The sequence below is a fragment of the Siphateles boraxobius genome, unplaced genomic scaffold (assembly GCF_051911475.1).
Source record: "Siphateles boraxobius isolate OS27281-9 unplaced genomic scaffold, OSU_SipBor_1 13, whole genome shotgun sequence".
In the NCBI taxonomy this organism is placed as follows: Eukaryota; Metazoa; Chordata; class Actinopteri; order Cypriniformes; family Leuciscidae; genus Siphateles; species Siphateles boraxobius.
In genome coordinates, this window is record NW_027508733.1 from 15,048,487 (window position 1) to 15,054,528 (window position 6,042).

At 36.6% G+C, this 6,042-nt stretch overlaps 1 long non-coding RNA gene and 1 pseudogene across 2 annotated transcripts; one reads left to right on the top strand and one right to left on the bottom strand.

Moving 5' to 3' along the window:
* The first annotated feature begins 265 nt into the window (after nucleotides 1-265).
* On the top strand, nucleotides 266-4,018 carry LOC143735581 (uncharacterized). The gene is made up of 7 exons (XR_013203238.1): nucleotides 266-660; nucleotides 1,224-1,317; nucleotides 1,669-1,926; nucleotides 2,221-2,354; nucleotides 2,801-2,890; nucleotides 2,988-3,187; nucleotides 3,348-4,018. It is a non-coding gene; the product is annotated as an uncharacterized LOC143735581 (long non-coding RNA).
* Nucleotides 4,019-4,577: 559 nt separating this feature from the next.
* LOC143735523 (uncharacterized) lies at nucleotides 4,578-6,042 on the bottom strand (annotated as a pseudogene). Its single transcript, XR_013203210.1, has 4 exons — nucleotides 5,634-6,042; nucleotides 5,348-5,535; nucleotides 4,866-5,013; nucleotides 4,578-4,776 (listed from the first exon to the last, which is right to left on the bottom strand). The product of XR_013203210.1 is annotated as an uncharacterized LOC143735523 (transcript).

The window sequence follows — 6,042 nt, forward strand, 5'->3', positions numbered from 1 at the left end:
TACACACACACACACACACACACACACACACACACACACACACACACACACCAAACAAAAAAACAAACAAACATAGCCTATGTCTGTAGCCTATTAAAGAAGAAATGATTCCAATTTGGAATGGAATTAAATAACAAGTAGTGTGTCTTGTTCATTATATTTATTTTCATGTAAAAGCAACAGAACTTAATTTAGATCCAGTTTATTAGCAACACTGCACGAGCGTGAATCCCGTGAATCCCGCGATATCCATCATTGATCTCGCAGGTGTCAGATCCACTGCGAGAAGCGAGAACTGTCCGGCTTGCCTGCGCTTTTTTCACTCCTCCTCTCACTGCAGCCGCCTACTCTCGACTACATTTCAGGCGAGACAAGGCGCATCTCAAACAAGCCTAGTCTAAACTACGGGGTAGAGATCGTTTTTGAACATTGGAATACAAATTAGAATTGTTATTTCTTTGAAAGTGAACATGATGGATTACTCTAACTGGAAGCGCTCATGAAAACAAAGGAGGATATTTCGTTTTTTCCCCCTATTTTTTCGTTGTTTTGGATTAAAAAGTGGGATGCATTTTGAAGAGTAGACCTATACATTGAAATGTATGCTGGTGTGTCTTGGATTCGTCCAAACTGATCTCAAACATAGGAGATGAAAGATAAGTAGGCCTATTGCCGTTCATTTTGTTCATATTTACAGGGTCAGTCTGTCAGCATTTACTTTAACCCTTTCCTTTCTGGTGTATTGATTGCAAAAACAAGTCCAGAAAATAATTCTTGAGTGTTTTAGCTTTCAAATGATGCATAGTTTATGACAGTTGATTGAATATTTGTTATAAAACAAAGGTAATAAAATTATAGACACGCCCCCACGGCCCGCCCACGTCCCGCTGCTATATTATCAGGATTATACATAAGTGTAGATTTATGAAGGTAATACCTTTGTTTTTGTTTTTTATGAAGGAGTTAACTCTGTATAAGAAAGCTTTGAATTATATAAAAACAAGACAAGCCTTGGAGGTTTTCAAACTTATACACAATTTGATAACTGATTAGTGTTAGGCTATTTTATGTTCTTTTTTATTTATTGTGTTTACAAAAATCTTTTTTATTTTATATTTGGTTGGGCATGTATGTATGGTTATGTATGTGTTTAAATTGTTTTTATATTGAAGGTACGTTTTGTTAATAAAAAAATAAATAAAATAAAACTTCCTTCAAGCAAGCCATGGATACATACACGCTTATCAAGGGTCCTAAGAGGGTCACTTTAAAGGATGAAGACATGACAAATGATAAGATTGGCCGTATATATTTCAGGTAATGATTTAGATATATTTTTTTAAATAAAAAGTATCGCCTATATATATATATATATATATATATATATATATCATATGCCACTGCAGTGATGGGCAAACTCGCCTTATCTAGGCCAATGTCCTGCAAAGTTCAGCTGCATCCCTAATCAAGCACACCTTAGCCAGTTAATCTCTTGTCTTAATGATTACTGGAATGCAACAGGCAGGCGAGTTTTATCACGGTTGGGTCTAAACTGCAGAACAGTGAGGCACTGCAGGCCGAATTTGCCCATCTGTGCCAATTATTAGAAAATGTTACAATTAAGCAAAACTATATAATCTTATAAACAACTATCAATTTTAATTTAAGGTGTGTAGTTCCAGGCAACATCGCTATCTTCGCTGGAGCGAGTGGATTTTTTAGTAGTGTAGATCTTGTTGCAAGAGGACACTACGAAGTTCAGAGAGATTCTGCCGAGGTGCAATCACCGGACTCAAGTGTTCGACCCATTACTGGATCTGGGTCTGTGCGCTTTGCATTTCAACGACCCAGTGCGGCCGCTGGTTTTGCTTTGCAGGCATCTTTGTCTGCGCCGTGGGCCAGTAGCCTATGTCAACCTTTTCAACGGTGAGTTCAACAAACGTTTTGCCCATGGGAACAATATTATTATATGACCGTTTTGGTTGATGCTTTTGAGTTTTAACGAAAAATTGAAGACCTTAGCAAATGGGATATGTTATAAGTTCACTGTCAGTTCTAATAGCAAGGTTTTTTTTAACAACTTGTATGTCTGCCTGAATTATTGAAGCCATAAATATACTGTGACTACACTGTATGTTGACATTGCATTCTCCCTAGGTCTAGGCTATAGGAAGATGGGGTGGTCTTTGGATATTTAACTAAACATATTTTCATTTCAAGGAATGTTTTTCTTGCTGATCTGGTTGGTGGAAAATGGACACCCCAGAAGACTGTGGCGATATGTTTTCATGAACATGAGGCATCAGTTCCTGGTATCTTGGCAAAAGTCCAAGATGCTATTGGATCAGAAGATGGTATGATACTGACTGATGGCCAGGGGAATGAATTTCTCGATACAGAGGGAACAAAATGTAACTGCAAAAAATGAGATTGACTACAAGCTGTTTTAAAAAAAATCTAAGAAAAACACAATGAGAACACCAGTAAGGTCAGAGAAATGTAATACCAGTTGATAAAAAAAAGTTATATACACCTAAACAATATAAATATGATTTACATTTTTTTTTAAATTAAGGGTGTAATTCACATAAAAATATAATACACATTCAAATGACCTGAATTTTTCTGACCCTCAAAAAGTTAAAGAAAAATGATCAGGTTCCGACTGATGAAGCCTTGATAGAGGGCAAAAAACACATTGAAAGCAGCTTGTTTGGGTGTCTGCATTTTAGTAGTGTTGTTTTCCTATAATAAAATGTTCACTTGTTCAATCTTGACATAATTCATCTTTTAAAATAAGATGAGCTTACTGGAAACAAAATTCTAGGAAGGTGTTTGCTGTGCCTGAACAACAGTTCTTGGATATGAGATCCAAAAGGAGAAAATTAAGGTAAAATAGCAGATATTTGGAGCATGTTAGTTACTAGCATGTAACCGACTTAAATATTTGAAAAACATGGTGTGCTTATTGTAACTTCTTTCCTCAGCCAACGTGATGATGACAGCCGGCTATCAGAGGTCTTAGAAAGAATTGAAGAGGTGGTGTTGGCATCCCAAGAACTGCCAGAGGTTGCTCAGGCCATCAGAGGCTTATCTGAGCTGACGTTGGCACGCAGACGTTTTATTACATTCACGGACGAAGAACGTGCAGCTATTAAAAATGCATTTGCTTGCATAATTTGCAACGGTTTGTTAAGAAGATAATGTAGTCTCTATAAGATTTGTTGATAGCCAGGATAGTATTTTGTGAATTAAACTGTAATACTTTTCTCTCTTCTCTCTGGATTAAGATCCCAGAAATATTATGAAAAAACTAACAAGTAATTTTGTTTATTTTAAATTTCTAGGGCCCATGAATGATCCTGTTTTTGCAGTTTGCTGTCAGTCTCATTGCATGCAAAGTGTGCTTTGACCAGTGGCAGCGAAATGCCAACACCTGTGTGAAATGCAGAGGAGACAACTCAAGGGAAAACACCTACAGAGTCACAGGAATTGATGGTGCTTTGTCTGCTTTTGGTGATTTTATCAAAGATTAAATACAGTGGGAAAAAAAGCTGTATACCTGTTACAAGTGTCACACGTTTAGAAGTTTCATAATATGGCACTAGTACGGCAGCTCTTTATTAGTTACTGGTGTTTGTTACACGTTAAGAGTAAATATACTCTTGAATATACAGTATTAAAAAAGTTATTACTGTTCAGTTATTGACTTAAAAGTGAGAAGCACTACAGGCAGCACTTTTTCTGCTTTAATCAGAGTAATTATATACAATATTATATACAATGTAAGTTATATACCAAATATCACTGTTTAAGTGTCAAGTTCAACTTTTGAAGTAAAATGCAGCACTGGATAGCACTTTATTAAAGCTTTAATGTGACAGTTTTATACCTAAAATTACAGCATTGTTTTAATACAATTGATAATGCCTATGTTCAAAAGACTTGCTGTTTATTTTTGTACTTTGTAAAATGATTGTTCACAGAAATATGTAATAAATGTTAGTTTTATGATGAATGTCTTGTTCCTGGTATTCTTAAAGAAACCTTCATCTTCATGAATAACGTCTTGTTACATTTATGAGATGTAATATGGCTTCTTTAAAGGGTGTGAAGACCTAATTTACAGCCTGATCAAAGCACCGTGTAATGTCTGGATAATGATCAGAAATTCTTCCTCCGCCTGGGCTCTGTCTTCCTCACAAGGAAAGGGATCTGTCCCAAATGGTGATGTTCTTGTCAGACAGGACCCCACATCTTGCTGGTACATGTCAGCAACCACAGAGGCCTGTGGAAGGAGTTCCTCGGAAATCTTTGCTGGACACCCACCTTCAGCCAAGATGTTTGGTATTCCTTTTCCTATAACAGCAGTACCATAATTAATATATAAACAAGAAGAAAGGTTTAAAAAGGTTGTAAGTAAAGCCAACTCTAGCATGAAATGGCTGGGTTCTCGATCATAGAGAGGACACAAAATCTACATGTAGCTTCACAATGGTGCAATTATTTACAAAATAATGATTTGTATATAATTTTGCATGTTTACATTGTTACAACCAAAAAAAGAAAATGCATGTTTAGAAATACCTGCAATCATGTGCATTCCATGATAGCACAGTTTGTTCCAGCCCAATTGAGGAAACCTGACAAGTGAGATTGGATACACAATATCTAGTTGTGTTGTCCTCCATGTTGATCAGCTCTTGGTCTTGAAGTTGCAGCAGGGGATAGTTGACTGTTATTTATTTCTGGCCATATTCGCTCAACTTTGAGGTTCTGTGGATACAGTATCATACTATTTATTTTATCGTGTAAAGAAATGATGGACTTCATGTGAGGTTTTTAATGTGGCAGGAAAAACTTACCCTTGATGATTTTGTCTGTACATATGGTTGCCTGTTTATATTGTATCTGTGTCTGGACAGCAGATCTTGGATATACAGGCACATATAGAACTCTTTTCCATGGTCAACCCGGATTTGATCCCACATGCCGTTTTTTGCCACAGCTTCTCTGAAAGAAAATCCAGGCTTCAAAAACTGGCAGTGCAGTTTAAATGTTCAAAACATGCTGAATTAGTTCACAATGATTCTCAATTCTAGTTAGACCAATTGACCTGGTGTCACATTTAACACCAATTTCAAATTGTTCATAAGGGCCAATGTATTGTGATATAATGTTTTTAATGGGTAGGGGGCCCATAGAAATATCTTGTCAGGGAGTCAAAAATGTTTCCAGTCTGTGACATCTGAAAAGTGCAGTGATGTGTTCCCTCAGGCCAGGAATTGAGAACCATTGATTTAAGACTGACAGACAAAGAATAAATGTTAAAGGGGCATGTATTAACCTGTAAACTTTCTGATAGATTGTTAAGTTGTTTTCAACAGGCATGGTGTTATGAGCCACAATTTGGCAGCTGAAGCCATCTGTTGCCACAACATGCCCCACTCCAAACATTACCAGCTTCTCATTTTGGTCCAAGTGTAGTTTATGTCCCATGTATTCTGCATAGACTAGATTCAGATTGCATACACCCTAATAGTTCACAAAACAAGCTGTTATAACAGAACTATTTATTATTTAATTGTATTAAATAACTCAGTTAAAGGCCTTAAAGACAGGGTAGAACCAACCTTATGTCGCAATTCATAATATGGTGGATGAACCAGTCGTAGTGCTTTACCGACCCGAACTTCACCTGCACGTATGCCTTTTCATGACAGATAACCTGTCATAAATGTGCGCCCAAATGTTGGCCCCACCTGTTGAACAAGGAAGAAAATATTGTTTTTATGATATAACTCATTAGTATGCATTATATTAATTGTGTGTGTGTGTAATACTGGTATTCCCAAAGTTAAAGGAGGGAGAATATAGTAGGCTACAGTATAAAAACGATTATGCATGGACAGTCCCCTTAATGATAGGTGTGTGTTTACAAAGAGTGTTACATATACATCTGAGATTACATGTCATGCCAGATCTTCTCATTAATCCTGGCAAAGATGTACATTAAATGCAAATTCGAAAGGAAGACACAAT